The sequence below is a fragment of the Manacus vitellinus genome, unplaced genomic scaffold, assembly GCF_001715985.3.
Source record: "Manacus vitellinus isolate BGI_N305 unplaced genomic scaffold, ASM171598v3 scaffold_0_pilon, whole genome shotgun sequence".
NCBI lineage: Eukaryota > Metazoa > Chordata > Aves > Passeriformes > Pipridae > Manacus > Manacus vitellinus.
Window position 1 is genome coordinate 1638431 of NW_021938789.1, and position 22770 is coordinate 1661200.

Sequence of the window (22770 nt, forward strand, 5' to 3'; positions counted from 1 at the left end):
CTTACTGAGAAAAGAATCAATCTGGGAATTTTTTGCCTTATTTTCATTTACTTACTGAGCCTCATCTGTTGTGAATTTGCCTCTCTGCAAGCAGGTACTAGGAGGGAAAGGTGATACTGCTTGGTACCTCTACTCTCTGAGTTTTATTTATTATTTATATGAAAAATTGCTCAGTGCTGTACAAACAGAGGATGACAGTTCTCGCCCCAGACAGCCTGTTCTTGGTTCAGGCATATGGGAGGGTGTATTTTAGTTCAGAGCTGACTAAGGTGGATCAAAGGTGCTGAGCCTGCTTGCATGATCTAACATCGTTGGTGTGTTTATATAAAAGGCTTCCACAAATCTGTGCCTTTAACACTTTTTCATGGTATTTCTGGTGTTCTTCAGGAACTCTTGAGGATACACATCTGACCTTGAACTGTACTACCATGCAGGCAAACTGTGCCATATACCTACAGTGGTGTTGGTCAATCTTTTCTGTGAGGGGATTTTTAATTCTCTTAGGCTTCCAGAGCAAACCTAACTGTAGCCTGGCCTGCATGGTCCAAAGTCACCTTCTTTCCAGCCATTTCCACTCCTGTTTCCAATTTTCAGCAGAACATTCATCATGTTCCAAGCATAGACTTTAGACTCTGGCATAGTTAAAGCCTTTGGTTCAGAAACTGTGGCATAAACCTTGCTGGAGTCAGGTAATATCTCCAGATTGATCCTAGAGTCGGTGGGTTGTACTCTGACCAACTTTCCCGTCTTTTTGTGCAACTCTGACAGCACAGAGTAAGTGAAGAAATGTCCTAATTTGACATGAGGGGATTTCAACAGTCACCTCAGTGTGAAACTGGAACCAGACAAAGGCTGAATCAAACTCTCTGACCTCAGCTGGACTTCCAAACATACAACTTCACTTCTAAGGCTGCAAGTTATGCCTCCAAAGCAGGTATTTTCCCCTTCTCTGTTGTAAAAATTAAAATTGCACAGAAGAAACCGAGAGAAATAATTAACCATCTCCTACTTTTCCTCATTTGGAGGATGGATTTATTACCTAAATGAGAAAACAGCAGAATGTTTTAAAGCAGAAAAGGGAAATGAATACTATTTTTCCATTAAAAAACAAACTTAGAAAGCATTTAATTTCAGCATGCTGTCTTTGGCTGTATGAGGAGCTCTCTGTCTTTTCAGAAGTCACTAGATCATGACATGACTAATCTTTTTCTGGTTTTGAAAGATCTGTGTGGTTTGACTTTGAGAAATGGATTAGTCACAGCATCTACTTTCTTACAGATTTCTTTTCCTCTCTGCCTCACCTAATGCAGACAAACTAAATCCTCTGTGGGAGTGAAGGGGAAGGAAATTCCCTGTGAGTTTTTTCCTATTTTTGATGACAGTGCCAGTAAAATTAATGGCAGTTTACATCAGCTATTTGCTTTTCAGTGCTTGCTACCAGGTTTTTGCCAATATTGTCTTGCTGTTTGCAGACAGAACCTGCATCAGACCCTGATTTTTTTCTCCCTCCTGGGAGAGAGTTTCCCAGTGGTGAAGTTCTGCTGTGCGTAAGAGGTTTGTGTTGTAACTTTATCCATCTCCATGGAGTCTCTCCTGGCTCTCAGTGTGAGAGGACAGTCCCTTGGCCAGTGTCACTTGTCAGAGCAGTACAGGAGCTGATGGACCTGGGGACCATCTTGCCTGACTGTGTTTGTGTGATAGGTCTCAGTGGCCCAGAAGCAGCTGTGGCCATTTAATGGGGCTGACACATGTTGTGTGCTCACTGGTGTCATATGGCTTGTTGGCTGGAGGAAAGAGCCACTGGGGACACAAATGTGGTGAATATTCCTCCCTCCATCTTTTTAAATGCACTTAGACTTGCAGCAACTCTAGGAGTTGAAGATCAAGACTATGAGTTGAAGATCTTCAAACCTATTAACTTCTGTATCTCCTTAGTCCCAAACTTGGTGTCCTTCGTATAGTGTTGGGGTTGACTTCAGACTCTTCTGGAGGAAATGGAGCAGGATGGCTCTGAACTGGCTAAGGGGTCATTTAAACTCTTTCCTTTCTCTCTGTTTTCCAAGCTTGCTGAGCAATATTGTGTCCTGGGGCCCAGTTAACTACTTTACTTTTTACTTTGTCATTTCTAATACCTTAAAAATAAACTTGCTTTATATTGTCCAATTTAACTTCATTCTCAGCCATGTAATTATTTTTTCCCAAATCAAGGGTCTATATCATTCCCTCCCAGCACAAGTGAATGTTTTTGCTTGTCAAATTCAATAAACCCATTTCCTATTGTACAAGTTCTTCAAACCAGTTCTCCATTATCTCCTCTGTGAAATGCACCAGCCAAAAAGAGAACAAAGCCAAACAAAAGGTAATACTGGCTTTGGGGACCAAGCAGCACATATTACTCAGTGTGAATGGGCTGTGCTTCCTGGAGTGTGGGAGGGTGCCAGTCACGATCAGGTGCTGAGGAAATCCAAATATTTCCCATGAACTTCATGTATGGGATTTGTTCCCAGTTTAATGGGCAGGTACCATTAAGGAAAAAGAAATAAAATAAAAGACCAAACAAAAAAAAGCCCCTAACAAGCAACAAACCCAAACAAAACCAACAACAATGACGACAACAACAACAAAAACCACAACGAAAAAAAACCCCAAACCCCAGCAATGTGTGGTAGGCCCAGGAACTGAACATTTTTGGGAAACTTAGTTTTGCAGTTTTTCATCACACAGAACGTTCCACCAGTTGCCTGTCTCTTGGCATTTAAAACACCATCCTCTTCCTTTCTTTCCATCAGCAAAGCCAACTGGCTGTGTTTGGGAGGCAAGTGACAAGTGTTACCCTGGCTTGCACCAAGGAGTTGTGTGAGAGCCTGTGCCTGACAGCTGGTAATTTTATTTCTGATCCTGGCACCACAATTCACTGTTCCATTTGAAAGCATCATTGGTATTACAAGGGAGAACTATGTTTGGGTTGGAAGAGAGGTAAGTGTCAGTCTAAAAATAGATCCAGCCTATCTCCTAAACTGCACTCAACAAAGCTGAGGAGACAGGGATGCGACAACTGCTTTATTTTCCCAATCCCAGCATCATCTGCTGCTGCCCAGCATGGCCCCCAGAGCCTAGATGCAGGAAGTCATTGGATATAATCCATGATGCCAATTAATAGTGTTGTTTATTGGATGTTGCAGTAAGGATGAGGTCTAGTTCATTGCAGGGTGTAATGATCTAGGTGATGGGAGCTGAATGTGATTGCAGGGATCTGAGTTCTGAGTAGTAACATGCTCTTGAAGAAGAGCCCTGCACCTCTTTCCACAGTGGTGGCTGGAGATTAACAATGTCTGCTGCTTTTACGCCACATATTTGGGGTTTTTCAGTTCCAAAAGCTGTGTGTGTTGCTAATATTTTCCATCTGATGGGCAGCCTGGACTGTGCGCTTCAAATTTTAGCTGCCCAGATCTCATGATAGGAAAGCTGTTGTTCCAGTAGATGAACTAATTAACAATGAAGCATCACATCTGGCTGAAGAATCTCTGCTGTAGTTTCTATGGAGATTTCTGTAAATAAATAAAATCCTTTCCAAAACAGTGTCTTGATCAGCAGTAGTTTCCAAACAATAGAGCTATATCTGGGTCCCAAATCTGAAGTCTCCAGCTAGATCTAGTTTCACTGGGATATCAGGACTGGTGGATTTGCTGTGGATTTAACTCTTCCATGTAGGTGATATACAAGAACTCCCTCTTCGAAATAGAAACCCAATTTAAATTGGTTGGGTGCTTTTTGCATTGCCTGTGACATGCAGTGTGGGAGCTGGCTCTGTTCGTAGTGCAGCGGTGCCTCTAACCCAGGTAGTGCATTTGGTAAACAACATGTATTTATAATGAGAAAAATGTGATGTTTTTAAATAAAAATGGAAACAGTTCTCTGTAAAATGAGGGCTTTTAAGGAGGCTGTCAGTGGTGGCTGTTGTTAGGACCCTGAGTGAGGCAGAAGTACCTCAGGGGCATCCTGGAGGACCAGCCTTTGCAGAGCCCACAGCAGCTGGAGTGTCACTGCACACTATTTAGGTGGCACTGACAAATCCATTTCTCCAACCTGTGACATTTCAGTGCTTGGAGTGACTCAACACAAGCAGTGAGTGTCATTAACCCCATTTTGGAGCCTGAGGTCCTTGCAGTGACAATTGTGCAAAGTGGAGCCTGGAGATTGTCTGGCAGGGATCTGTAATTCATTCCCCCAAGCACTGCTCTCATGTTTTACCATAAAGCCCATCTGAGGAGCCCTGGCAAAGCACCTGGAAAATGACAGAGCTCAGAGGCTGAAGCAGGATGCTGGTGGTGACACCAGCTGCTGATGTGGAACAAGATGACTGAGAAATATGTGCAACTGATAAATAGCTGGACCTGGTGTGAATGTTCCATGAAATAGCCTTGGTATGGTCTGAGAATATTATGTCAATTCAGACCACACACACAGACAAATTAGGAAGTATCTGTGTACACTTGAGAATAAACATTGGTTGTGTTTGGCTGGCTCCTGAGAGAGGAAGAGTCCCGTCTGGAAAGAAATGAATCCCTCAGTGTCCTTTGGATTTAGGAATACCTAATCTTAATTTCCAGGATTAGATCTAACCTGCTCATCTATGCTCCATGATCAGGAAAAGAACTGCCATTGGAAATGTTGGCAGCTTATTTGTTTTTTTCTCTTCACTTGTGTATATGATGTATATAGCTAGATATACATGTGTCTGTAGGTAGACACACATCTACAAGTTTCACTCCTTGCTGTGTGATCAAAGCTTCCTAGGACATCAGCAGCAGATGATATGTGCATCTGTCTGTTGGGAAGCACAGCTAAGGGTTGTTTTAATATCCATCTATCCTTCTTACCCCAGCACTGGCTGGGGAAGCTGTCGCCTGTTGTGGCAAGAGTTATGCAGAGCTGGAGCTGCTGGTCTCTGGTGTCTTTGTCTGAGGGTCTCTGAGGATGAGTCTGGCTGCAGAGAATTGACTATTCCCCCCTTGCACAAGAAGCTTGAATCACTCAAGAAGAGATTTTCAAAGCCCTGTGTGAGAAATAGTTGTGCAACTTTTAGTGCTTTGCAAGTAGTCGGGGTCTACCTGTCTCCCAAGAACAGATGGCCAAGGTTTTTGACTCTACAAGTCATATCCCAAAATCTTTGTGTGTTGAAAGCCACTAGCCTTGTGCTGTGAAGAGAGTTGTTCACAGGCAAGCAATGATAAGTTTATCTCAGGGGTCCTATTACAAAACAGCAGTGGTCTCAGCTACCCATCCCCTGCACTGCCAGGGTTGTGGAGTGCCCCTTACAGCCCCCCTGGGGCTCACCAGCTCAGAGAAATCCTTCTGTAGTCTCATGGTTTAACCCCATCTGGCAACTCAGGCCCACACAGCCGCTCACTTACCTCCTCCTCGGTGGGATGGGGGAGAGAATCAGAAGAGTAAAAGTGAGAAAACTCATGGGCTGAGATAAAGACAGTTCAATGGGTTAAGCAAAAGCCTCACATACAAGCAAAGCAGAAGAAGGAATTCTTTCACCACTTTCCATGTACAGGCAAGTGTTCAGCCATCCCCAGCACAGCAGGGCTCCATCACAGGTAATGGTGACTTGGGAAGACAAACACCATCATTCCCCTTCCTCTTCCTCCTTCTTCCCTCAGCTGTACATGCTGAGCATGACACCATATGATATGGAGTATCCTTTGGGTCAGTTGGGGTCAGCTGTCCTGGCTGTGTCCCCTCCCAACTCCCTGTGCATCCCCAGCCTCCTTGTTGGTGGGGTGGGGTGAGGAGCAGAAAAGGCCTTGACTCTGTGCAATCTCTGCTCAGCAATAACAAAAACATCAACATCTGGGTTATCAGCACTGCTTCCAGCACAAAACACAGCCTGATAGCAGATTCCATGAAAAAAACTAACTCTATCCCAACCAAAACTGAAATACATAGCAGAACAGGAGTCCTGATCCACCAACAGGAAAGCACTTTGAATGGCTGCCAGGTGTTTTTCAGCTGGTTTGCATGGATGGACAGGGAGCAAAGCAGGTTGATTGCTGTAGACAAGGAACTAGGCTGGCTGTACTGCCTGTCCAGGTGTGACACTGCTGTGCACTTACTTAATTACTTGCTTTGTTTACAGTAATATTCACTTAATCAGCATCGTAAAGAATATTATTTGTAGGAATATTATCCTCCTGGCTACCAACAAAGTAATTACTTCAGACTGCAATTTTCAATTGCATTTTGCTGTGATTTGTGGCTGTGAAATCCAGAGGATGTTAAAGAAATGGATAGAAGGGATTTTCAATTACATTCTTGCAAGTAAAACAAACTGCAGCTTGTGTTTGTGTTTGATTAACAATCAGTAAAATAGAAAGGAAAGGGCTGTAACCCAGAGATCACAGGAGAAATTAACTGGATGGGCCAATTTGAGTTCCAGGTATTCTGATGTGGCTCAGACACAGCTGTGGGTCCCTGGGTTAGCAGCAGAAGTGTCTCCAGGTCCATACAAGCGTGCTGAGAGGGATCTGAGCTGTGAATTCATGGTAGCCGATGGTGACAGACCCCAGAGCTCAGGGAATGCCACTGGCAGCGTGCTGGCTCTTGGACACAGGGTAGAATAAGCCAGGCTGAGTTTCAACCTGTGGTTTGCAAAAGGTTGGGGCTCCATGAAAGGTAAGTACATGCTGTAAGAGGGTTTGAGTCCTCCAAATACTAGTTCACACCTGCTTTGGTGTGCTGGTGGAGGTCTGCAAATAAGAAAAGATGAAACCAAGATTGCTTCTTCCTCCTCCCTTGAGACAATCAAGATGAGACAGATCAAACTACCAGAGAGCATTTCCACACCACCTTGAGCCAGGTGTGGGAAGGAGTCAGGGTTTAGAGATAGAGTTAGGAGGTAGAGTTAGCCTTGAGCGTAAAACTGTGTGCTCTCAACTTGCTTTATTCCCACCACAAAACTTAGGAGGACTGGGTTAGCACCAATATAAACCAACATGTTCTCAATAATAATGATAACTAGAACCAAGGCATGTTTCAGCATGACTCATGCATGGGAAGCTGGAAATATCCTGGTGCTGTATGGTCAGATCCTCAAAGGAGTTTAAACATTTTATTCTCATGGATTTTGATTGGAATGAGGCACCTACTTGTGATGAAGACCTGAGCCCTATTCCTCCTTTACACACTGTGCTGAGATGGCAGAATTGAAATGGCCCTCTGCCACCAAGCTGCACTCTGCTGCAATTCCTGTCTGCTGAAATACGTTTTAATATAACTTATGATTCTAAAGATATCTTTAAAAATATATAGCTGAGGCAAGCTGGTGTCACTTCACTGAAATCAAATGTTTTCTCTGGCTGAGAGCTAACCTGCATCCTAGCCTTTCCCCCAGCACAAAATGCACTTCTCTAGTGTGTCACAGAAAACTGCCTTTCCTTTCCTTTTTATTTCCCTCATCACAGTTCTGGAAACGGATCAATAGACCACTTTCAACTCTCAGCTTGCTTTTTAGATCAGTGGAGAGATGATCTCTCGTTTACAAAGAGAACTAGGGAGGCGATAGAGCAAATCCTCCTGGATTAAACCCACTGATGGGTCACCACAGGAGCAGAAAATGAACTGCAGGAAGGAATTGGGAAGTTTTAAGGACTGCAGCTTTTAAAGACTAGCAGGTTGGGGCCATGTTAGAGGTCTGCAGAAAACAGCCAGGATTTTTCACTCTAAATGGTCTTACCTGACTGAGGGTTTGACACATAAGCCACGAGCTCAACGGGATGAAGTCTTAATTCTTTCCTTCTATCCTATTCCAAGTCACACCCATCCTGACAAAATCAACAGAGCCAACACCTTCTTGCACAGAAATAAGCAGAATTAAACCCCCCTTGCTAGAATAAGACAACATCATGTTTATGAGGCACAGAACATGTGTCCTGGGGCATGTCCCTTGCAGAGACACTGCAGGTGCTGTGGTATCTTTGTCTCCAGGAGTGGAGGAAGCTGAATTGCAGCAGTAAGGACCTGGGTGCTGTGGTTTCCAACCCACGTCTCCGTGTCCCTGTGTCTGCCCCAAGCCCATGGTGTATCCATGGGCAAAGGCAGTTTCTGGCAGGGGGCTCCCAGTCCCTGTGTCTGCCCCAAGCCCATGGTGTATCCATGGGCAAAGGCAGTTTCTGGCAGGAGGCTCCCAGCCCAGGCAGGCTGGTGTGTTTGCTGCCCGCAGGTAACACAAGCCCTGGTGCAGCTGGACCTGCTGAGCCAGGGTGGAGTAAAGGTGGGGAAGGTGGTCTAGCACAGAAAGCAAACATCTCAGCTCCTTCTTTCTGTTACAGGTGGGAATTCAGATGCTTCCTGAGACCAAGAAATTCTTGAAAATGAATTTTACTTTCACTTGGAATGCTCAAGCTTCTTGAATGAGTTCTAAGAGGCTCTCTCAAACACAAACTTGCTGAGTGAGAGGGAGAAACAAAACAGCAATTTGATTTTCTCCCTAATCTCCTTATTGAAGCCACTGGTAAGGAAACAAGAAGCTTTTTTTTGAGCCCTCTTTTGCTGTCAGACTTTTCTGCTGGGTGTGAAGGTGTTTTTTGTCCTTATGCTTTATTGTGGCTTGGGACTGTGCACACCAGCGACTGCCTCTGCATAATAAATTGGAGGTGACCTGAAAAAAAATGGATAAGCTGCAGTTTCTTGGGAGTTCAATAAACATATGCTCCAAAACCTGTTTGTCTATATATTGATGGTTTTTTCCAATTGCCAAGGAACTGCATGTACGCTTCTGCTTTTTCAAAAGCACATTGTCGTTGACAGGAGGCACTTTGGCTCCAAAATTCTGTCAAATAGCCCTGTCAAACGGAGAGATTTTTCTCTCTTTCCCCCTTCTCTTCTCTGTCTCTGTCCCTCTCCCCTCTTCTCCCTCTCCTTCTCCCTCTCTCCTGTCCTCTCTGCACCTCTCTCCCTGTTTTGGAGGATATGGGGTGAGAGGCCATGCTGTGCAAAGGGGTGAATTTCAGGCTATGGATTCAGCAGTGCCTTTGTGTTTCCAATTTTTTAGCTGCTGAAGGAGCCAGTGCCGTGGCAGTGACCTTAACAAGGTGACAGGGCCCTCAGTGTCACACATGAGTGATCACTACCTGCAAAAGGACATGAGAGGGTGTCAGCTCTGATGCAGAAATGTCAAAGGTGGGGAGATCAACACAGGCACCTAAAGGCAGGTGTTTTTGACAAGGGCCTTAGTATGTAATTAGTATAAAATTCTAAATTACTACAATTAATTAAATAATTTAAATACAAAGTTACAAAGTTGTTCTGAGCTGTAATTAGAAGCGGCAAATGTTACTGAGAAAGGCAAGGAGCTAAAGTTGTTATTTTGGCTCAGGAAGTGTAAAATGAAAGGCAAAGGTAGATGGCATTTTTTTCCCTGGAATTTGTGCATCTGGTTGTAGCATTCTGGTTCAGGAATGTCTATTAATATTAACTTACTCACTTGGGTGATTTTAGTAGGTGGAAACCAGAACTGATTTCAAAGGACTCTGAAGGAGGCACTTCATAAAGGAAACAAATAATTACACATTGTTTTTTATTTTGTTATGTTTTTACCTTATTTGTGTCCAAGAAACTTTAAATAGGCTTTCTTTGTTTGTCCACACTGGAGCAATATAACCAGGAAATTTGGCAGAGCCCCAGATCCTGGCAGCAGCTGCCAATAAAAGCTCGCTGAGCAAGTACAAAAAATAAAATCACACAGTATCATTTTTAACTTTGATTAAGTTGTGCTGAATTGCTCCGAGGGAGGTAATGGCAAGCTCCAAGGGGTTAGGACCAGCACGGGATGTGAAGGATGTTTATCTTTCAAGTGTTTGCTTTGTGCTGTGTATGTAGTTCCCACTGCTGGGGAAACACTTTGTCAAAAGCCCACTATTAAGAGCGCTTGGGGGAATAAACATTGAAACAATGGGAACAAATAAAAACCTTTATACCGTAATGTGCATAGCAAGCCACTGTCAAATATAAAAGCTGAATATGCTTTAAAATGCTCCATGCCATCCAACGATGGGGCTGCCTTAGATTTGCCAGCAAGTGGCTCAGCAGTGCTGGGGACCATGGTCCTGAGGCTAGGGGACCATGGACGTGCCTTGAGGAGCAAATGGGTGAAGGGCACAGTCACACTCTTGCTTCAGGATGACCACAGTCAGTGCTACTGCTCCGCTGCAGCCCGATGCTGCTCAGCATGGGGTGATGGGGAAATCAGCACCTGCTGTTTTGGCCTTGTGTGCAGTGAAATTTGGGGCCTCTGGGAGGTCTCCTGGAGGAGGCACCTCTGAGAAGGGGAACAGGCAGCCAGCTGAGCAGTGGGAACTGCCACAGCTCCTGAGGTTGTTGTCTGTGGGGATCTGAGGAACAGCACCTGGGACACTGGGCTACTTGTGTCAGCCAGGCTTGTGCCTCATGTTTGGCATGGTGAGGATTATCATGGGTCCATGTTCATGAAGCCAGTGGGTTGGACCCATTCATGAGGAAGTCCCCCAGCCTTACCTGAGGCCTTGGGGGCTGCTGACTGTGCACTGAGCTATCCTTACACCTTTTCCCACTCTGGTCTCTGGTTGCTCTGCACTGTTTCAGTGGTTTAGGGCTGGTCTCCTGCTTAGGACATCCTTAGCTGGTTCCTGACTGTCTCTGTGACAACTGTTTGGGAATTATCTCTGAGTACATGTTCAGAGATTTTATGTTCAGTGGATTTTAACTGGGGTTATGTTTCACAGTAGGACCATTCTGTGTTGGGCTGCAGATCACTCCTTGCACCAGGAGCTTCCCTGGGGGTGGTGATCTCCCTGCTGACAGCAAAGGAGTGATCCCATCCCCAGACGTGGGCATCTTGTGCTGGTGAGACAGACTGGGGTGCCAGCAAGGTCATGAGCAAGCTGCTCCAGCTGAACCAGCTTGAGCAGGGAGTTGGATGAGAGGGTCTCCAGAGGTGCCTTCCCACCACAGCTGCACTGTAGCTCTGTGCTAAGCAGAGGTTAGGGACTATCCCTGGGGTGCCCATGGGTTAAAACAAAGCCTTACCCAAGCTTCAGGGGTCCAGTTGTGAGGAGATGGGGTCCCAGCTGCAGCATGGAGAAAAGGGACTGTGGGAAGGAGACTGCTTGGGGCAGAGCTCACCTGCATTAACTTGTCACTCATATAAAACTGTGTTATTGCAAATAGGAATGGTTGTACTTATCCCTGTTTCTGGACAGACTAATTGTGCCCTAATTTTAAATCTTAGGCTACCCAAAATGGCCTAATTCTTATTTTGTAGTCTTTTCTAGCTGTGGAGGTGGAAAGCTCATTTCTCTTTCCTCTACCTGTACCCATTTTCTTGACGCTTCATCCCTTGGCCTCTCTTTTTGATGAACCTTAGAAAGCAGATCTCTGTACTTTTGTCACCATTGCTATATCCTGCTACAGCTCCTGCATTCATTTCCTGCTTTTTCTCTGTATTAGGAGCAATAGTTTTACTCTGTTGGTGCCTCATTTGGTTTCATGTTCAGGACAGAAAAGGAGGGAGCTCTGCATGGTTGTACCATATTACTCATGTTTGGGGTGGTTGTAGCTACAACTCAGGTCATGGACATATCAGATTCCTGCTTCTTTCCCTGAGGTCTTCCCTTGGAAGACCTGGGCTTCACCTGCCTTTCCTGTTTGCAGGATCTCACCATCCATTTGGTGCCCAAGGCGGCTGTGGCAGTTGTTTGGTGACACCTTTGTACTTTTCCAGTAATGTCCCAGGTCTGACAGATTCTCTTTCCTGGTTATCTCCAAAATCCCCTGCTTGCAGGGCTGGTTAGTGACTGTTTCAGGGTAAGACCCCTCCTCACAGACCTCTTGCAGCAGGGTCACGTCTCCATCCTTCTGCCCCTCGCTTATCTATGACATTGTCACATCAGGGAGGGAACTGTTGCCACACTGATGGGCTCTGACTTCAGTCTCTCTGCACTGCAGTGAGGATACAGCTTTCAAACCCTTGTGTGCAGTGCCTCCAGCTGCACACTGAGCTCTCTTCCTCTTTTCCTCTCCACCTCTCACTGGGTTTTGCTACCAGACTTTAGATCTGTCGTGTTAATGTGTTGATGTGTGGAGTTGGTCCTTTTCTCTGTCAGGCCAACAGCAACACACCTAGTCAGGCAGTCCAGAGGACCAGACTCTATTGAGGCTATATTTTTGTGTCATTTATGGCATCTACTAAGCCACTATAAAGCAGAGCCAGATCTCCACGTGTCGCAGATGATGGGTTTTCTCTGAAGGTGCAGAGGCATCTCTGATGCTGAGAGCCCACGCTGTGAATGCAGCTGGCAGATCTGCCCAAGGAGATTTGTTACATGTCTGGGTGTCCAGAGAACGAGAGGATGCAGCCAGAAGAAGAAAGGGACCACCTAGTGTCCAAACATGTGGAGTGAGAGCTGCCAGCAAGGTGATCAGTGGATACACACCTCTGGGATACATGTGATGCCTCTTGTCCATCGAACCTGGCCAGGAGAGCAGAGGAACTGGGGTGAATAGTTTACAGCTCAGCAGACTCCCATTGCTCCTGTGCTTCAGAAGCAGCTTCTTTAGAACCTTCACCTAGGGATCGTTTAGACAAGATGTGGCATGGGGGTCTGGCCAGCCTGATGTCCCTGTGGGCAGCCTGGCTGGAGATCTGGGAAGGAGACACTAGACATGAAAAATGTATCATGAGGCTTTGAATGTGAAATTCTTCTCGTGTGAGAGCACCAAGGAGAGGCATTTACTCCCATTGGTTTTCTTTATGAAAACCCACAGGTTTTCTTTGGCTGCTTCTTTTAGCACATTTGAAAACACAAGAAACCATTTCTTAGGGAGCAGCCAATGTTGGGCAATGGGCCCTCTAACTCCCAACATGTTTCCATTGACTTTCACATATTTTTGTCATATTGCTTTTGGCCTGTGGTATAATTTAGACACTTGCTTCTATACCTCTTTGGTACAGGCTTACATGGAACTAAAATCCCATAGTGCTTTACTGTGTAGGCTTGGGCCTGGCTAAATGTTTTTAAGATCTTAAACTCTGCTGTGTCTTTTAGTATGCTGCATAGTGCCACTGGTTAAAGAAGTAAATTAATGGCAGTAAATTAAATGAGAGCCTGTTTGTATTTCTTGTGTTTCCTCTTGCAGAAATGCCAGGAGTCACAGGGGAAACTTCACCAGCAAAGGTTGGTGTGACTGGTACTATTGTATATTGATACTTCGAAATGGCCTCCATTTGTGCCAGAGGAGGTTTAGATTAGATAGTAGGAATAATTTCTTCACTGGAAGGGTGGTCAAACATTGAAATAGACTGCCCAGGGAAGTGCTGGAGTCACTGCTGGGTTACCGCTTAGACTTGATGATCTTAGAGGTCTTTTCCAATCAATGATTCTGTGACTCTGTTTTATGGTTCTGTTTCAGGAGTGGTGGATAGGGTGTATATGTGTTCAAACAGCCTAATTCCTGTGCCTGTACCTGTAATGTGAAAATCTCAGCGCGAAGGACTGATGTTCATCACAGACATCATCCCCAGAGGGGACAGACATACAAGCACATAGAAATTAAATTGACTTTCATTTAAAGATGTATAATATCCTACAGTACAATCACTGCCCTGGGCTGTTTATTTTGTTAAACGTAAGCAGCACGTGGTCAGATCTCTGGCTTTGAGGAATCCAAAACTGCCAAGCCATTGATATTTCAAACTGCAATCTATGGAAAAAGTGCCCTCCTTGCATGCATGCATTTCCCATTGCTGCAACCAGCATCTGCCTTGCATGTCTTGATCCCTGTCTCACTCTCTCCCCAAAGAGACTGCTGGGCACACTGGTGTGATTTGTTGCAGCAGAGATTTTCCATTTGTTTAAACTCATATTGTGGTTCAGAAAATTTCCAGTTATACCTAAAAACTCCCGGAGTCTAAAGAAATAATCAATTTGGTGTTCTCACTGTGCATTTTTTTTTGAGTTTTTCTGCCCTACTCTGATATCTTGAAGCTTGTGCTGTTTGTCAGGAGCTGAGAATGTCACCTGTGTACTTGACTGCAGGAGTTGCAGCTTGAGAAACAGAGCCCTACACCAAGGGTACGTTAAACTAGGGAGAGCTGGAATCAGTGCATGGCTGTGAACATGCAAGACTGAAAAGCTGGTGTGTTTACCCACCTTGCCACTCCCTTTTATAGCAGTGGTCTTACCTTTTGCCTGGGCACTGGGAAGAAAAAGACATTTTTGGGGGGTAACTCAACCTGCTCAGCATCCTTTTTTAGGATGGGATGAATCATAACCCCAGAAGGGCTGAGTGGAAACTCAAAGCTGGTTTTTGCAATCCCATGCTCCAAGGCACGGCTGACTCTCATAATCATCTGAAATATCCCCGCAAAGAGTTCTTGGAGGAGCTGGTGATGGGAAATCCAGAGCCATCCCAGCACTCCTCATATCCTCTGGCCTTTTCCTTCTTATGTCCCCATAGGGCTGCACACCATGTACCTGCACCAGTGTCACTGTGCACCACGGTCCCAGGGTCTTTAGGAACTCTCCCACCTGGATGTTTCAACCAGCCACAAAATTTCTGCCAAAAAAACAAAGCCAGACTCTGCACATACCTGCATAACACACAAGTGAATAGCAAGTTTTCCTGTGTATGCATAGCTAAAGTATCAGAAAATATGTATTTCATACGCTGACATCTGCAGTGCTATAACTTCCCACCCTGACTCTCTACGGGGCAGAAGGCCTGCAGAGATGTGACTTAGCTGGTTCAAGTGCATCAGCCTGTTCATACCCCTGTGTTATTACAGCTCCCCCTTAAAGAAGAAGATTAGCACTCCATTTAACAGCTCTTTATATGACAACACACCATAAATTAAATTCAGTATAGAAGGAAGTATTTGCATGCCTGGGCTTAGTTTCTGAGACTTTCTGTTAGGAGTAGAGAAATATCCCGAATTAAGATGCTATTAGAGCTCTGGGGTTTGCCAGAGCCCCATAAAGAAATGAGAATAGGCTATAATGGGGAAACTGGCCAACTGTCTTACTTGTCAGGCAAATGTTCCGGGATGGGTAAAGGTGTGGAGTGTCTGGGACAAACACAGAAAGCCATGAAGAAACTGCCATGTGTGAGTGGGGGAAGGAGGGATTTTTGAGCAGCCTCTTGCCATTGGCATTCTGGAGAGATTGGAGAGAGTAGCTTTGGATGCTGCTCTTGTACCATTGAGATCAGCATCTGGTCTTGGGACTAAGACCTCAGGCAGCCAAAGGCTGAAGATGATAGAATCATAGAGTCATAGAATCATAGAATCATAGAATCATAGAATCAGCTGGGTTGGAAGGGACCTCTGAGATCATCAAGTCCAACCTTGACCCAAGAGACCTACAGAAGGTTTAATGGGAAGACAGTAGGAAAATAGGAAACAGTGTGAGCAATTAAAATTATTTGCAAGGTCTATCACAGTTTCTCTGTCACTGGAAATATCTCAAGCTCAAGGAATACTCAGCCAATGCAGACTCAGATATTATGCATTGACAGATGAGATTCAGGTGGCTTGACTGGTCTCTAGTGGGGTGCACCCTCACCCTGGAGAATGGCAACTGTAGCTATATATAAAATAAAGGGGAGGGAAAAGCTACAGTCTGGAGGCATGTATCATGAGGTTTTGAATGTGAAATTCTTCTGGTGTGAGAGCACCAAAGAGAGGCATTTACTCCCGTTCGTTTTCTCTGACAAGAGAAGGCAGACTGGACACTTGGACTACACTAAATAACCAAAACCTGGGAATAATTCAGACACAGTAGTGGACTGAGTGAGAAGTGCTGGTGTGAGTTGTGGAACTCACTGCTGCAGGACACTGCAGGGCTGGAAGCTCATTCTGAGGTAACAAATGAGCAGACCTTGGAATGAGGTAGGGAAGATCCAGAACGTGGTTTCTCACCTCTCCTCTTGCTCTCAAGAGAGTCCTGCAAGGCACATAAACCTTCATAACTGTGTCTGTAGATCATTCCCTCCTGAGACAGGCTCCCGTGAGGGAGAGGTCTTTAGTACTGCTTTACTCATGCTATTTTGAGTGGAGACAGATGCAAGGCAAGGCTGTGGACCATGTATAACACAGTGGGTGTGAGGGAGTGTTTCAGTTTTTTTAGACTTCCTTCATTAAGCTGCCTAAAAAGAAAAGAAAGAGCTAAAGGTGCTTAAACCGCATTGTGAAGCCCTTCTGGGCTGCGGGAACTGGAGTGGGAAAACAGGTAACACCCTGACTCCTTTGCACAAGGAGGATTGGCAACAAAGCAGTCCATATATAATATACATAATATATAAAAATACATATACAAAAATATATATGTATACTGGTGTGTAGGGCTTGTAGTAACAGACACTTCATAGGTATGCCCTCACTCAAGAATGTGGTCACTGTACACAGACATTGAAATGCTAATTACTTATCACTGCAGTGCTGTTCAGCTCAGGAGAAATGGGAACAGAAGTGTATTTTTGCCTCTTATTAACAAGACACACTTTCAATTACAGGGCCCTATCCTGACCTCAATTACTCTGAGTGACCTCTACACTGTAAGTGAGGTAGTTTGGTTATGCTGGGATACTGAGATGTGGATCTGTCCTGTTAGAGGCCTTTGTATTTTAAACTAAGAATCAAAACTATTGCAAGGATGGTTGATCTTTAAAATAATAGTTGCTCTCATTGACTGTTCCAAGTGTGGTTCAAACTGGGCTGTAGAATTCATAATTAAAAGGAATGTGCATATTTTAGTCCATCCAAGATTCAGCTGCAATTAGCATTCCTATTAATATGCTGATTTATTCCCATACAGTCCCTGGTTACTCAGAGAGTGAGGCAGTGAACAAGATCAAAGGCACGTGGTCCTGGCACTTCAGCATCTCCTGGGAAATCTCTGCTCCCTCCTGACAGGAACTTTTGCAGCTGTGGCTCTGGGACCTGGTTGTTGCTGCTCCTGGGCACTCGAAACTGTGGTGTCCTACTGCATATAGCTGCTTTCCTTGAAGTGTTTAAAGCAATTCCTCAGGAGTGGCAAAGGGTTCCACCCACACTACCTATTGGGAAAGCAGTTCCTGGGCCATGTTGCTTTGTTTTGCCCCAGCATCTTGTGGGAGGCCGAGGACACCCGTGGGAGCCTAGACAGGGTCTTTTTCCATCTAGGATACCAGCATGGAAGTAGCCTCAAGGTGCAATCTGTTCTCCATGAGCTTTGTCTAATGAGCACTGGTGGAGTCTGGCTCAGCTGCTGCCAGTACAGCAGGTCCTGCTTTCTGTGGAGGAGAGGGAGGAAGAGGAGACAAGGGACAAATCTGCCTGTCCCCTTGGGTTCACTGGTCCATGGCTCCTGTAACAGCAAAGCAAGGCACAGATTTGTTGCAAAACCAGACAGGCTAGATTAGAACATTTTGTTCCATTTGTTTTTTGCACATCCAGCTCCTCCTCCCACGTTTCTGTGTGTACCACGGTGCAGATGTGCACAGCTGCTGTGACCTCCTCACTGGGCGTGTGTAGCACCAGGGCCATGCAGGACTGTCCTTTCCTGTGCAAACCTCACTGTCTGGCTAACCCATTCTTGAGGATATGACATTTCCACGTCATTTTGGGGAAAGCACACCCTATCCTACACTCATGTCTAAGGTATCCAGTTGAGTCCTTTAAAGGCCAGCTTGGGAAGTCTGAAGTGATGGGTCACAAGGCAGAAGAAATAGGGAATTAGTTTTTTTTTCACTTTTGCTCTTTGTGAGCCTGGGGTATGATCTACTTGCCAGCATTACCTCAGAGCTTTTTCTTACAGATTCCTTCCTATTGCAAAGAGGTTTCTCCCACTTTCTTCCACTGGCACATCAGAGTGATTTCCCATGATTTTCTGCTGCGTCTTATAGGTTGGTCCTACAAGTGGCCCTTGGAAGCACAGCACCACTGCGCGTCAAGGTGCATGGAGGGACTTCATCTGAACTGGGTGGATGTTTTTAGGGCATTGGAGGCAGTGACCCTCTTCATTTGCCTTTGGAAAAGCAGCAGTGGCCCCGCTGTTGGCTGGGAAACTGTGAGCAGTGGCCACAGGTTGTGGTCCTGGGTCTGTCACCAACTGCTTTTATAACTCTGCCCAAGTTGTTTCCTGTGTTTTACATCATGGAAACAGTAAACAAGGATCATACACCTCTGAAGAGCTTTTTTCTCCAAACACACACATTGCTACCTGAGAATGAGAACACAACTACAAATCACACGCCTTTTCCCTCCTGCTGTACAAAGCCTACCTCCCTGTTTCAGTACAATACACCAGCTGTATATGACTGTATATTAGCTTTTGTAGCCCCAGAGGTGCTGTTCAGTCTGCCACCTTCTCTTTTCCACCCTAACACCTGTACATTATTCTTGTCTCATGTTTTTCACAGATGTCGATGGAAGAAGGAGGTGCGTTCCCGCAGGCAGAAGGGGACTGCACTTGTCGGAGGAAGCTGTAGATGGTGCTGTCGGCCCAGGAAAGCAAATCTGGGATCGTTATTCGTCGATAATAAAAGCTCCAATAAAAGCAGTGCAAAACGAGCAAGTCAGAGGGACTGAGAAGACCAGGGCGGCTCAGAGCTGTGGGAGCGCCTCGGTGGGTAAATCTCGAGCTCCGGTGCCAAATGCTGGTCAGTGAAAAACGGGATGCAGAGGGACTGCATCGGGTGATCGTGGACCACTGTGGGATTCACCGGGACAAGGCTGAACAAAGCTCCTTTGTCTGTCCTCTGCACACCCGTGCCTGCCTACAGTGAAGCAGGATAGTGCTTTGCCCAGGCCAGTACTTCTTAGGCAAGGGCTGGAGGCTCTGGCAGGAGATGTGGCATGCCACAAGAGATTAGGAATAACTGAACTTCAGAGAAATATCTTCCTAATCCCCATTCACTGGTTTAAACCCTGAGGATTCTTATTTCTTCCAAACCTCTTATTTTTTGTTTGTTTAATACTGGCTCTTATGACTAGCTAATCTTGTCAACCATAAGTGCAAGAAATTCTCTTTTAGATTCCTGCTAGATTTGTTGGGTATGAGAAGAAATCATAAGGGATTGAATTATCATGGTGTAATGAATTACCATTTCTCCACTGAGCTGTGGTCACTGGCCATTTGTGGGCTTTTAGCCCTTTGCACAGCAAATTTCAGCAGCAGTTTTAACCAAGATTTAGCCTGCAAGTGTAGGATCTCTCCAATAAACAGACTCTTTCAACATCATCCAGTGTGCTAAGAAGCAAGCCATGATCTGCTTATTCCCAGAATCTTGGTAATGGCCTGTAGCAGTGAGTTTCACAGGTCAGTTGGACGGTATTTAAAGTATTTCCTAATGTTGGTAACATGTCTGTGGCTGGCCAGGTGCCTCCAGCTTTCCTGTAACCTTCTAGCCCATGCAAAAAAGGGCCAAGATGACCACATAGAAGATTACACTTGTCTGCTGTGAGCTGCCAGGAAGTTTTCTGTCCCAAAATACATGCCTAGCACTGCATACCCTCACCCCTTTCCGTGTGGAGATGCTTATGGAGCAGCTTCCTGAGCCCTTTATCTGTCCTGTGCACAGTGCTGATGTTAGTAGCACTACAGCAACAGTTTGGGACGGTTCAGATCGGGTGTTTTGTGTCACATGGCTCAAGGAATGCTAGGTAATGCTGAAACTTCAGAGCTGAGTCTTTACTTAAGGGCTGGCAGCACTCCACAAGTCCTGAATAAACACCTTCATCAGATCCTTCAAGTAAATCAAGAAAGCCAGCCCGCCTCAACTCCATTTCAGGCTTGTAGAGACTTTTTCTTCTTTGCCTTCCTTCTCTTAGAGGAAATTTATATCAGAATACTGCTGAAATCCAAGATCCCTCATCTGCCTCCCCCCTCAAAAAACAGAGGTACAAAAGAGGCATTAAAGACACCGAACATGCAAATAATTGAACGTTTTCATGTGTGGAAGAATGGCTGCTTTTAGTAACTCATCCTAGAACACAGCATTAGAGGTTTTGGAACGAGAGTCTCCCAACAGCATCAATAAAGGGAAAAGGTCCAAAAAGTAAGCTAAACAGTGCTGCTGCCTGAATATAGCCTTTCATTCAGCTGTCCCCACACTGCTTCAGGCTCATTTTGGAGTTTTTTTGATAAATGATGGAATTTGTATTTCTTGGCTCCCATTCAAGAGTTTATATTTTCGTTCTATAATTTCCTTAAACATTTAATTTCCTACATTAGTTGACGGTCTCTTACATCTGCCGGAAAATTAGTTCTGGTGCTTCTGTGCCTGGGTTGGGAATTTATTTTTTTATTTTCATTATTGAAGAAGAAGAGAGAGCAAACCCACCTGTGAGGAGATGCTCCTGTGCACTGACTTGCCGTTTTGTAGATGATATAGGAAGATGCAACAGATAAAGAGATATCTGAGTCAAAGGGCTCCAATTTTAAAGTTGTTGGAGAATGTTCTGTTCTGATCAGCTGTAATACTCTGGCCATCTTTAACAGATCTGAACTCAGAGCTGATGAATGCATTGGAAACAGAGTTTTCTTACAAATGCTACCTGTGGAAGTTGCTGCTGTAAGGTATTGGTGCCACCTTTAACCATCAGACAGCATTTCTGTGAGGTCTCCCCAGTCCTTCACCTCTTCTTCCTTCCCAGCGCTGCCTCTGCAAACAAGGTGTTCTTGTTCCAGGCTGACCTTTCCTATGGTGGAGCCAGCACATATGAGAAGTGGCAATCCCCCAAAACAATATGAGTACATATTTTTTCTAGTGTCATGTAGGTCTCCAGGGAAAGAACTCATTTAGCACTCAGCATCAAATAAGGCACTCAGCATCACTGGAGGAGAGGCTATGGTAAGATCCAAGAGCAGAAGGAGGAAACAACTGTGTAGCAAACAAATTAGTTAGGGTGAGAGTGAAAAAGGTGAGAGGTAAAATTATGCTGGGAAAGTGTAAACAGGGAGCAGATCACAAGAGTGCTTTTACCTCATTTGTCAGCCAACATGGCACCCTTCTCTGCATGACTGGGTACCAAAGGGGACCATCACTTAAAGCTGGGGCCAGCAGTCAGCAGACAGGGTGGCTCAGGCTGCAGTTGTCCCTGCCTGTAAGTGTGTTTGGACATTTTGTATTGGAGTTTGTGACAGCACTTTGCATCTGGAAATTCTTGTTCCTACATTCCTGAGGAATCACATACTTTGAGAAGCATTGTTTGACTCTCATGTCTTTGCTCACTCCCTGTGTCTCAAGCAAAACAAGAGGTTTTTTGACCCCAAAACCTAGAACCTGATACTGCAAATACATTTTTTTTTGTGCTACTGCAGGAGCGGGAAGTAGTCAATTCTATTGCCCTGTCACCAGCAAATTACTCCCCACATGGAGTGACTCCCCATCAATTCCCACTGGGCAGCTGTAGGACGGATTTGAAGATGCAAAATAGCAGGATCTGTCCTAAGTTAGATAAGTTGTGTATTATTTAAAGGTCACTGAAAGGTTGAGAATTTGTGATTTCCTTGATGCTTGGCTGGAAAAAAAGGCACGTGCTTCAGCCTTTTTCAGCACAGGGGACTGGGTGTTCTTGGCACTGCGACAAGGGAAGAGAGTTGAAGTCTTGACCTGACATGGGATCAGGCATCTGAATGGCAGACAACACAGCAGTGAGACCAGTTGAACCTACCCCACCAATAAGTCAGGTGCCTTCTGGCCAGGTTACAGTATTTCTAGGATTTAGATGTGGTCAAATGAGACTGCTCTTATGAACACTCTCGGTTCTTGTAGCAGCTTGAGCTTGCCACCACGGTATCCAAGGAAGTCTGATCTGGTTTGAACTAGTTTAGCAGTATGGGAGATAAAGGCCTCCTCTCAATTTATATCAACTGATATTTGCTCCAACAGACACCTTCCCCAGTCTTTAAATAAGTAAAATCTTCAACTGTTTGGACCTGAGAATGTGTCATAACTTGGTAGAAATGATCTGATGGAACACATAACAAACCCTCTTTGTTCATTAAGCCCGTAAAAAGCACGGAATATTTGTGCCCATGAAGACTGCGTATCAAAAACCTCCCTACACCCTGAAAATACTGGGAAGAGCAAGACTTGTCTCAAAGTAAATAGGATTACTGCTAGAGATGCATGGAGTGGGATTCACCAAGGAACTGCATTTGCTGGCAACAACTTTTACCGGGTGAAGATCTGCTTTTAGCACAAAAGCCCACAAAAAATCCCCTTCTGCAACAGCTCTGTCCAAGGCATTGTTTCCAGCCCTTGTTGACATGCATCCTCCCAGCCTGTGATGTAGGGACTTATGAGTTCTGGTGGAAATCAAGGCTTCTGGTACCTCACAAGGTGAGTCCACTGTAAATGAATGGTTGTGACCCTAACTCAGCAGGAAGTGATTGCTCAGCCTGCCGGGAAACCCACAGGAATGCAACACTTACTGATTTCTATCCCAGGGACAGCCCCTGCCCCACCAGGAGTTCTGCAAGGGGTTGGGACCAGCCTTGGGCTTGAGCTGGCAGAGGAGCCCACCTTTGGCCCTGGCTGCCCATAAGACTTTGGTCCATGGAAAGACCTGCAAGGGATCTGAGAGAAAGCAATGAGAATGCCAGCCTGTCCAAAATGTGGCTCATGCCAGGAGGGATCTCTCATGTACAGTTCTAGGATTCAGATCATGTCCCTCTGTCCTTACTTCATCAAAACATCCACTGATGTCCACAGATTTTTTTGATCTGAACAAGGGCTTCACGGTCT